Raw genomic sequence first — 12,095 nt, forward strand, 5'->3', positions numbered from 1 at the left:
TGGGGTAGTTAGGGTGGCCACAGCTATTGTAACCTGGGAATGTGGACACGGTGCTTCCTACATCCAGCCTACCATATGTATATAATTAACCTTGCCCATTGTGACTGATTAGAACTAGCCAAGTGGCATTGGCCATGATGGCTAATAAACAGTCCCAGTAAGACAGATTTTAGTCCTACTATTCAGTTGCCCTATGAGGGACTGATTTTCAGATTTGGGGAGAATGTTGCCTTCCTTTTATGGCAGGAACTGCATTACTCTTGAAATAGCAGGTTCATAGCTTGAGAGTGCATTTTGATCCCTCTTTGCCACTGGAGATTCAGATGGCCTTGGGATCTAGGAGAACATTTCATTGCCTTCGGCTGGTGTGCCAGATATGCCCAGTCCTGGATGGAGACAGCTTGGGCATAGTGACCCACTCATTTTTAACTTCTAAATTAACTTATTGATTAACTTCTAAATTAACTTATTGATTAACTTCTAAATTAACTTATATGCAGCTAGTGCAAACTGCAGCTGCTAGGATGCTTAATGGAATGCTTTGCAGATACTGTGTTCATGCTGAGTGATTTCCACCAGCCCCCTGTTTCAGGCATTGTTGTTGACCTAGACCAGTGGTGGCCAAACTTGGCCCTACAACTGTTTTTGGACTACAACTCCCTAGCTAACAGGACCAGTGGTCAGGGGTGATGGGAACTGTAGTCCCAAAACAGCTGGAGGTCCAAGTTTGGCCACCACTGACTTAGACTATTCTAAAAGGCGCTTCTAGTCATATTGTGTTTAGCTGGCAATAACTCTAGCCAAGATCCCTTGAAGAAGAATCTTCCACATTGATGAATGATGGCCTCTACATTGTAGAATGACACACACACACACACCCTTCACAAGACATTGCTGGGCACTGATAATTAGTATAGGTTTTATTGAACCTTGGGATTCTGATTTTTGTTGTGCTAAACTGCTTTTTTTTGTACACTGGAAGGCCATCTGAGCCATTCACAATGAGGACACACATTGGGCTGCTTCTTATTGTAGATGACATTGAACTTTTATGGCTTTGAATTCAAATTGTAGAGAGGGTTAAGTGTATATTCTCCATTTTTGAATTTGTATGTTAAGCTGAATTTGTCCGAATTCCCTAAGTGGCATTTCTTAGCTCTTGCTAAGACGCTCTTGGTATTAAGACATAATTTTCAGTTGGCCCTGCTTTTGTTGTTCTTAATTCATGGAATGAAACTAAAATGGGGATATTATGGTTGTTATATTTCTTATTTATGGGATGAAAATATTCTTATTAGCTGTGCAATTCAGAGTTTATTGTATTTTAAATTAATGTATTCGTGTTTTGGTGACTTTTTAACAGGCAATAACTTCAAGATGGCATTGTGAATACAGATTCTGCTACAAGAAAATAACAGTAAGTGTTTCTGTTTGCTATAACTTGTTGTAAAAAGATACTATTTCATATATGTGACTGTGGTATTATTTGAATGAATTTTTAAAAGCTACCTTTCTTTGGCCTATCTTGTCATATTCCTTTTACAAAGATTTTTTCCCCAGAACTTTAGTGGTATAGTTTTAATAGTATTAACTGATAAAGAAGGAGGGATATTGTTCTCATTATACGGTATTTTAATTTAAAATGCATTGAATAAATGCCTTCTCCCCCCCACCTTTTGGTTATCAAAATAGAATTGTTTATAAGTATGTAGGGAAATGCTAATGTGCTTACAAATATAATGTTGGCTATTCCACTTTCATGTGAATTGTTGATGCGAGCTTTTAGATTAAAAGGATCTGAATTTTCGCTGCAAAATAGAAATATTAATGTTGCAGTTAGCTCAGTAATTGCAAAAGGAAGATGTAGTATTGAGCATGGTTTTAAAAACTGATTGTAATTATTTACAGTGAAATACGTGCTGCTACAATATTATTGATAGGAGGTACATAATTGATTTTAAGTGTTTATTGATTGTAAAGGGAAACCTCTGCATAAAAATTAATGAAATAGTAGTGACCTCTCATTATGTTTTGCTTTCAGGATCTGGAATGGGGGAACTAAATAAAATTATTCTATTTCATATTAATTGTATCATAATTCAAGTCATCTGAGACAACATAACCTTGCTTTTTAATTTCTATACTGTCATTTCTGATGTAAAATTTTAGGAGGACATAATATAGGCTACTGATAACCATTCAAAGACAGTGTAGGAGCTTTCTGTTCTCCTTTATGACAAATGTTAAAAATCATATCTTAACCTCATTATTATTTGCACATAATGTTATGTTAGCATGAAGAAGACTTTGTATATTAACCACATTAACTTTATTTTTTTAAAAAAATAATATTTATAAAATTTCCAACAAATTAAACACAACACTACAAAAAACCAAAAAAGAAAAAACATACAATACAATACAAAATAAAAGAAACAAACAAAACAAAACAAAACAAAACAAAAACCATTTAAAACACAATCCACTTTCAACATCTTATCTTTCTTTCCCTTATTTCCTCGACCTCCTCACACCTCCCTTTTTGTATTCCACTTCTGTTAATTGTTTCAGCAATTCCTTTCCATCTTCGTCTGTTTTCTATCCTATAATTATCTTAACACATTCTAACCATATTTTTCCCCTTTAAAACTCTATTAATCTATTTATACTTAATTCCTTATAACATTTCTACTGAAGCCATATAACTTCATTCCAACATTCTTCTAACATTCATTAATTTTACAATATTTCTATAAATAATCTTTAAACTTTTCCCAGTCTTCTTCCACCAACTCTTCTCCCTGGTCTCGGATCTTGCAAGTCTCTGCCAATTCCATCTAGTCCATCAACTTCATCTGCCATTATCCAACACTTCAGTGCTTCCAACAGACAACCATTCTCTCAGCAAAAAGCAGATGGTTCACAACAAAGTTTAGGGGTCTGGCAGGGCAGGTCCACCTCCTTCTTTAGCATCCGTCAATATCTTAAATTTTACTCGAGGCTTCCTGCCCTGCCAAACAAATCCAAAAACATCCCTCTGCCACCTCCTGATACAATCCATCCCATCCAAAACTTGCACTATTTGGAACAAAAACAACATCCCCAGCAACACAGCAACCCTCATCCCCACCACAACAGCTCAGCCCAACAATAGCAACTTCAGATTTGTCCATATTTCCCAATTCCCCTTCTCTTCAATCCAACGTCCTTCACAGTTACCCTTAAATAAATTCACATTTTTGGCGGTCATACTGGCCCCCAAAAGCCTCTCTTTCTCAACCAATGTTAGTCCTGTCTCCTCCTGAAGCTCTGTCAAGCTTTCCTTTCCCAATTCAGGTAGGGCTCTGGTCCTCAAATTCATCTGTTTTTCTTTAAGTTCCATCATGACAGATGTCACATCGAGTTGCCTTTGAATGGATGGGGCTCTTTCACACTCCAGTTGTATTGTTTTACATTCAGCAGCAAGGGTTTTCTCCCCGACTTCATCCGCAGTTTTCCATGTCAAGGTAAATTCCTGTATCCATCTCCGAATTGGTTTCTGTGTTGGTGTTCACCTTTTGTCTCAGATTGTCTGTTTTCCTGTGAAGCTGTTCCAGCGAATCGTTTATTTTCACTAATGCGACCACTGAGGCCTCTTCTGTTGACATTTCATCTGTTTTTTTCCCTTTCCATTTACCATAACACTTGAGAGATTCAAGGTCAATCTCAGAGTCTCACAGTTTTTATCTTGCAGCTGGAAGTCCCCCTAGCCCAGCTCTTATAAAGTAACCAATTTCAGAGACTTCCACTAGGGGGAAACAGTTTCTATTTATAATAATCAACAATGTCCCCTTTAAACGCAACTCATACAATCCAAAGTTAATTTCAGATTTCAGTTACTTTTTACTCCTTTTTAGAAGCAGCCGGAGACAATAGAAACAATGTATTTCTCTTCCTTTGCTAGCTGTCAAGGAACGTTCTAAGTGCTGTCAATGAACATTCCAAAACGTCAGTCCTACTGGCAGCCCGTTTCCAAGGTCAGAGCAGCGTTATTTTAACTCCCTTCACTCTCTCCTGCAGGCATACTCAGTCCACAACTTCCCCCTCTCTTCTCCTGCCTCCAAGGGGGGTTTTATGCTCTTTACCGATGGAAATTTAGGCTTTTACAAAAGGCTTTCCAAGACTTCAGCCTACAGCCTCCTTGCCTCGGTCTGTTTACAAGTAGGGAAGGCGGACTTGATGTTTTGAACCTCCCCGTTTCGATGCCAAATTAAACGTTTAAAATCCGATTCTCCCGTCTCAGCTCTACTCACGGGTAATTACTTTGGAGTCAAATTGTCCACAGGAAAAAGTCAATGCTCTCCGGCAACAGCTATGTGGCTTCGCTCTGTGGAAGAAGCAGACGATTCGAAGCACCGCGCTGCTCACCCCACGTCGCTCCGGATCCCCGAAACCGGGTTTCCCCGCGAGTAGGGGAGGCGCAAAAGGTGCCCGCCGAATCCCACGTTCACAGGCTTCTCCCGCCTGTGATTTATACGGGTCTCCGCCTTCACCGTGACCAGTGGCGTAGCGTGGGGGGCAGGGGGGGCCAGCCACACCGGGCGCAACATCTGGGGGTTAGGGTTAGGGGGCGCAAATCCACGGGTTAGGGGGCGCAAATTACTTGCCTTGCCCCGGGTGCTGACAACCCACGCTACACCACTGGCCGTGGCGGCCAGACCCAAATTTCCATTGAGCAGATTCCTCCCGGTCAGAGGAAATCCACCATTGCCGGAGGCACCAACCCGGAAGTCCTTAACCACATTAACTTTAGAATGTGTGCCATGCATTGTAATTTCCAACATGTATGTTTAGACAAACACCGGCTCCCTCGGCCACTAAAGCGAGATGAGCACCCCAAACCCCAGAGTCGTTGGCCAGGGGTCCCTTTACCTTTTTACATGTTGCACATGAATGTGACTAATTAAATCCTGAAGGCCCACTGCAGGGTCAGAATGATACAATTTGAAATAGAAAAACATTGGGTGGAGTTGTGGAGAGAATGTTAACTCTTTCCCAGCCAGCCACTTTCCCTCTTCACTTGGGTGCAGATAGGTTCCTTCCAGAAGTATTTCTACATGATAAAGAGTTATCTGATACCTTGTGGAGAGTGTATTAGAAAACCAGTGGGTGATGAAGAGTTGCACAGGAATTCTCCTCCACTGTGGCTTCCCTAAATTTCATTGCTCTAAATTACAACAATGAAACAAGACAATGGAATTAACAGTTTGTGCCTTTGCTTTGAAATTCCATTTTATATGAAAAGCAGGGTGCTTGTGTATTCTCTGTCTCTTGTGACATGTGTGAGTTACAAAGGTTTATGGAATTCACACATCTCATGACAGGAGAAATCTGCAGATTTGTTTTGCGTGCTGTACAGAAGCATGAAAAAGAAAAGTCACAAATCAGCTTTTTTGCTAATACTTAGTGAATAGAAACATTGTATTGTTGTTAATGGATATAAAAAGAAACACATTGTAAAGCCTACTGCTGAAAAGATAGAATAGATAAAGGGGAATGTGTTGCAATCGAAAACATAAAAGTGTGTTTTGTTGGTTTAAAGTATCTGTATTGCAATTAAAATTATGGCTTTGATATAACATTTTAGAAGGATAAAGAATATAGCCTACAGGATGAGGAATTAGAGAATCATAGCATTGGAAGGGATCCCAATGGTCATCTGGTCCAACCCCCTGAATGTAGCAATCTCAACTAAGGCATCCATGACAGATGGCCATCCATCCTCTGCTTAAAATAACTGCAAGGAAGAAGAGTCCAACACCTCTTGTGGGAGTGTGTTCCACTGCCAAGCAGCTCTTTAGTGTCAGAAAGTTCTTCCTGCTGTTTAGTTGGAATATATTTTCTTGTAACTTGAATCCATTGGTTCAGGTCCTAGCCTCTGAAGCAGGAAAAAAACAAGCTTGCTCCATCTGCTTTGTGACAGCCCTTTAGATATTTGAATGTGACTATCATATCACCTCTCAGGCTTTTCTTTTCCAGGCTAAATATATCCAGATTCCTCAACTGTTCCTCATAAGGCTTGGTTTTCCAGAGCCTTGATCATCTTGGTAACCTTCCTCTGCACACATGCCAGCTTGTCAACATCCTTCTTAAATTGTGCCACACAGAACTGGACACAATACTCCAAGCGTGGTCTGACCAAGGCAGTACTATGCCTTGGTGGTACTATGGTACTATGACTTTGCTTGATCGGAACATTATACTTCTGTTGATGCAGCCTAGAATACCATTAGGGATTTTTTATTTTTTTGCTGTTGCATCACACTACGTTAAGCTACTAAGACCCCTAGATTCTTTTCATATGACAAGTCAGGTATCCAACACCTTTTATATTTGTGCAGCTAGTTCTTCCTGCCTAAATATAGAACCTGGCATTTGTCCCTAATGAAATTCATTTTGTTAGTTTGGGCTCAATTCTCCAGTCTGTTAAGGACATATTAGATTCCAATTCTGTTTTCTGCAGCATTGGCTACCCCTCCTACTGTCACTCTGTAGCATTTCTCCATTTTCTCCATCCAGAGGATCTACTACTTATTTGTTCTTCCTCTTACTTCAAACATAGTCAAAGATATCTGTATTATTATTTTTTAACCTTTCTTGCAAGCCTGAGCTCATTCTGAGTTTTGGCCTGCCTGACCTTCTCCCTGCAAATGTTGGCCTTCATTATTTCCTCTTTCTTCCATTTCTTGTGCATGCCCTTCTTAAATCCCAGCTCATTTATAAGCTCCTTATGCAGCCACACTGGTTTCCTTATATGCCCCCCACTTTTCTTTCTTTTTGGGCCTTCAATATTTCACATTTAAGAAATTCCCATCCATCTTGCACTCCTTTCTCTTGGGGTATTTCTGACCATAGGGTCCCTCCTAGTACAGTGGTACCTCGGGTTATATATTCTTCAGGTTACATATGCTTCAGGTTACAGACTCTGCTAACCCAGAAATATTACTTCGGGTTAAGAACTTTGCTTCAGGATGAGAACAGAAATCATGCTCCAGCGGCGCAGCACCAGCAGGAGGCCTCATTAGCTAAAGTGGTGCTTCAGGTTAAGAATAGTTTCAGGTTAAGAACGGACCTCCGGAACGAATTAAGTACTTAACCTGAGGTACCACTGTACACCCTAAAGCTTTTTTGAAATCATTCAGAGATATAGTTTGTGCATAGGAGCTTTCCAATTCTCTTCTATGACAGAGAAAACTATAACAGATGTCAAAAAAATACTCAGACATTAGAACACTTTGCATTGCTTACAGATGTATAGAAATGTCAAGTTATCTTAATGTATTACAGGAGAAAGAGTTTGATACAAGACACTTTTACAGCATGCTTAAATAATATTTGTGACCCATACATATATCACTTAAAATTGTGCTGTTAGCTCATATTCATAAATATGCATAGTAACATAAGTTTTTGCTCTCGGTATTACTGTGCATGATCCCAGGGGCCAATTGCCATCACTCACTATGAAGGTGTCCTGATTTTAAAAAAAAAATAAAAAAAATCTGAAGATTTCCCCCCTAAAGATCTGGATTAGCTGAGGTTGTAATAAAATCAGATACAGCCTTTTTATATTATTTATCTAAAGGTTAAAATCTATATTAACAATACCGACCTTGTATGCTTGCAAATATTTGTTTTGTAGCTATTATTAGTAAGAATATCAGAGATGACTACAACAGTTATTTGTATTTCTTCTCTGTCCATTCCTCACAATAATAACATAATACTTTACAATGACAAATTGCTCTTTATTTTATTGTTGTAAATTTTTAAATGATTGCAATTTACTGGCTTGTGAAATCCAAATTGGAGATTTTTATTCTGCCCCTTCTTTATTCTAATCCTGTCTCCAGTGTTTGGAATTAATTTATTTTCTTCATTTTATCATGGTCTTGGCTTGACAAATGGTACATGACTTCCTGCTGTTTCTTTGTCTCAGTTTTTCTGTTTCTGTATTGTACCAGAATGAGTTGCAGAATGTTTCCACAATCCTAAATCACTATAGCTTCCTTCTGGCAGATTTGGAAACTACCAAACAGGATGTGGATATTGAACTGCAAAACAGGATATGTGTACAGCGCCTGTACTAATTTACCCTAATTCCAATCTGCATTAATTCCCCTTCCATTTTCCTTTCTACCTTTTTGAACTACCATTATTTCCACAGCATGCCATGTGCCTTGGCACCTGCTGGTATTTTATCAGGGTGTGCCTCTTTTTCCCAAAGCTGACACTGTCAGATTAAAGAAGCCAGGTTTTCTATACAACAATTTAAAAAACGAACAATGAATACTTTACAATGGTGTCTACATTCCTGATATGATAGAAACAAAAAAGTTTGGCAACCCAGATTGAAGAAAATACTCTTGAGAAAGATCAATAGCTTCTATCCATGTTGCATTGTAAACTGAGAAAAGAACCAATGACATAAAGTGTAAAACAGAGAGGAGAGGCATGAATACACACTGTAGGAGACCTGAGCTGTGATTTAAATATTGTTCATAACAAATCTTTTTTCTTTTCCTTTTAAATTGGGGGTAGCAGCTACAGATCCCATCATCCCTGACTGTTGGCCATACTAGCTGGGACTGATGAAAGCTGTAGTTCAGCAATATGTGGACTACTTTGGCTAACCCTGATTTCTATTATCTTGTTGAAAATATGGTTACAGGGCAGGATATAAATATTTTAAATAAATAAAAATAAATGCTGTGGTATGGTATTGCACTATATAAGGCTTTGTCTCAGTACCACACAGAAAATGCACTGTATTATTAACAAGTACTATTCCCCCAGCTGAATCTATACATATACTCAGGTGGACAAATGTTTTCCATTTATTTAATCAGATAGACAGCATATTTTCACCATAGTTAATGTGCATAAAACATATTTCTGTTTTAAAATATATCATTGAACTGCATTGAGATAATTTGAATGAAAGATATTGTTATAAGTGTTCAAACGGTTAAGGGGGGGAATAAACAAAATTAAAGCCAGGGTTATTTGTCATTTGTGATTTGACTGCTGCACAGCAAGAAATTGATATAAACTTCATAACTACAGTACATTAGACTTTGGTTCAGAATGGCAATGATTCTGCTTTGTTCTTTTAAAACATTCCAGTCCGCATGTTAATTGCATTACTGGTACTTCTACATTATGGGAGGCACAGCAAGACCAGCGTTTGTGTGAATACTATCTGTAAATACTACTGCTGCTGAAAGGTTTAAATCCAGTGATTTTCTAATTTATGTCTTTGGTGAAAGTCTTGGACAAAATACTTTCTTCAGTGCCTCCCTGCTTTTTAAATGTGTTTGTGCATAAGAGCCTGATGCGTCAGCCAGTGGTCCATTTCATCCAGCATCGTGTTCTCACAGTGGCACAACAAATGCCTGTAGGATACCTGCAAGCAGAAACTGAGCAAAGAAGCACACACACCCCTCTTGAGCAACTAGTGGAGGCAGAACCTGGTCATCATAGCTACTAACCACCGATGCCCTCTATGAATTTACCTTTTCCTCTCTTAAAGCTACCCAAGTTAGTGGTCATCGTTGCATCCTGTGGGAGTGCATATGATTTAGACATATACCGTATTTTTTGCACCATAACACTCACTTTTTTCCTCCTAAAAAGTAAGGGGAAATGTCTGTGCGTGTTATGGAGGGAATGCCTACGGGTTGCATGCCTACGGACTTTCCTCCTCTAAAAACTACGTGCGTGTTATGGTCAGGTGCGTGTTATAGAGTGAAAAATATGGTACCTTTCCACTTAAAATTGCTGACCTATTCCACATGGGGCTACTCTAGGAAATAGCCCTGTGGAACCTTAGGAAGTGGAGTTGGAGCTGACACTCAACTTCCCAATCATCTATAGGTATTCTTTTTCTACCACACTTCCCTACATATTTCATGTTTCCTTAGGAATACATTTCAATAACAAATGATAATGCCACCCCTCTCATTCATTAAAAATCCATTGCAAAGTGAGGACTCATCATACTACTGTATCATACTACCTTAAACAGCCATGGCTCTTCCCCCAGTGAACACTGGAAGCTGCAGTTTGCTAAAGGTACTGAGAGCTGTTAGAAGATACCCAGTCAGAGCTATAGCCTTCGCTGTACCTCTGTGTGGGCTATAGAGGTATCCTTAAAACTCTCAGCACTCTTAATAAACTACACTTCCTAGGGTTTTTTAGGGAAAGCCATGAGCCCATGACTGTTTCAACCATCCAAGTATGCTGTGGTTCAGATGTTGTTTCTTTCATCTGCCTGCATTCCATAGATGGTTAGGCTGCTCTGTACTGAGTGATTTATAAACAGGCTGAAGCAATGAATCCCATTGAGCACAATAGTTGCTGTATCTCTGGTAGTTTCATTCACTGAATGGTAACAATTCTACTTTCAAACAGTAATTTCATTATTATTAACACACCTGTCCACCATTCTGCACTAAATAATCTGCTGCTCTTTCAAAAAACCTGGTTTTTAGACATTAAAATCTAATACCACATCCAACTATATCTATAAATATTTTCTCTGACATATAATTAAATATGGATTAAGGGATAATCAATGGATTATTCTTCAGAGTGTAAGTTAATACCCTTCTCTTAACTGATACATTCTTTCCCTCTTTGTTGTTGCTTTTTAACAAGTACAAAAAGATGTGAATTGCCAAAAAAAGTACACATTATTGTTCTTTGGATTTAACATTGTTCCGTATCACTTTAAAAAACAACAATAAGTATCAAACCTTTACAGCGCAATCTCATACTGTACATATCTCCTTAAAACCTAGCCACATTGAGTTCAACAGGATTGACTCCCAGATAAGTGTGTATATAGGATTGCAGCCTAAGGACATTTTTAAGTAGCTGGATTCCATTCTCAAATCCCAAAGAAGAAATAATAATAATAATAATAATAATACCCCACACATCTGGCTGGGTTTCCCCAGCCACTCTGGGCGGCTTCCAACAAAAGATTAAAAATACATTAAAACATCAGTCATTAAAAATTTCCCTAAACAGGGCTGCCTTCAGATGTCTTCTAAATGTCATATAGTTGTTTATCTCCTTGACATGTGATGAGAGGGCGTTCCACAGGGCAGGCGCCACTACCGAGAAGGCCCTCTGTATAGAGTGTTCAATTGAACTGTACTTAACATTCTTTCATTTGGACATTCTCAGGATATACTGTACAGCTATATAAAGGGAAGATTCTCTACTGGTCAGTTAACAACCTGCTACTTCCTAAAGTTTTAGTGCTTAAATGTGTTTTGATTTGCTTACTTAAATTTGTATACCACTGTTCATCTGAAGATCCCAGAGTGTTTCACAACAGAGAAATAAAAAATGTGAATACAAAAGGCATAATAAAAACAAAAACCAAGCCAATAACCCCCTCTCACCCAAACACATTTAAAAAGCCATAGAATGTTATCAGCTGAATGCCTAATTGAAGAGAAACATTTTTGCCTGGTGCCTTATTATTACTTTATGAAATATTATTATAAATGTGCAAGCTTCCTTTCATCTCCTAGGTAGACTTTCCTGTAAAAACTACATGCCATTGGATGCACATTTTTATTGCTGCTGTTCATTTCATCACCAGCATTCACCCTCCATCACTGTTCCTGCTGGAGACCCATGTCCACAGGGGAGAGTCAGCACAACATGGAGTTGGATGGGGAAAGGGATCTTCTCTTTTGTCTATTTTAAATACTAAAAAAAAACAAAAAACCACCACCATCCTGATTTAAACAGAAGAAGATTAGATGCTCTTAGTACAGATATCATGTTCATGTGCCTCACAACCAGTATTCTTCAAGAAGGATGGAAAGGACCATCCTTCAGCTTTTTAATTTACTTTTGCAAGTCCCTTGAAGATAAAGCAGGTAGGCCCCGAATTCAGAACTTGCCAACAGACCTACTCAGAGCGCTATTCTGTTCAAGCATCCTGTGAAAGATAGGGTTGTGGTTAAGAGATAGAGCACATGCTTTGTATGCAAAAAGTCCCAGGTTTAATCCCAGAATAATCTGTTAGCCTTTAC

General features: G+C 38.7%; 1 protein-coding gene across 2 annotated transcripts in view; it reads left to right on the forward strand.

Annotated features, from left to right (window-relative positions):
* TENM3 (teneurin transmembrane protein 3) overlaps positions 1-12,095 on the forward strand; it is a 1,324,874-nt gene that overhangs the window by 234,521 nt on the left and 1,078,258 nt on the right. For both annotated transcript variants that reach the window (XM_082237150.1, XM_082237146.1), the window contains exon 2: positions 1,364-1,417. The gene's annotated coding sequence lies outside the window, so the exon portion shown is untranslated. The remainder of the gene's footprint in view (positions 1-1,363; positions 1,418-12,095) is intronic.

This window comes from Podarcis vaucheri (assembly GCF_965113315.1).
Source record: "Podarcis vaucheri genome assembly, chromosome: 9".
NCBI lineage: Eukaryota > Metazoa > Chordata > Lepidosauria > Squamata > Lacertidae > Podarcis > Podarcis vaucheri.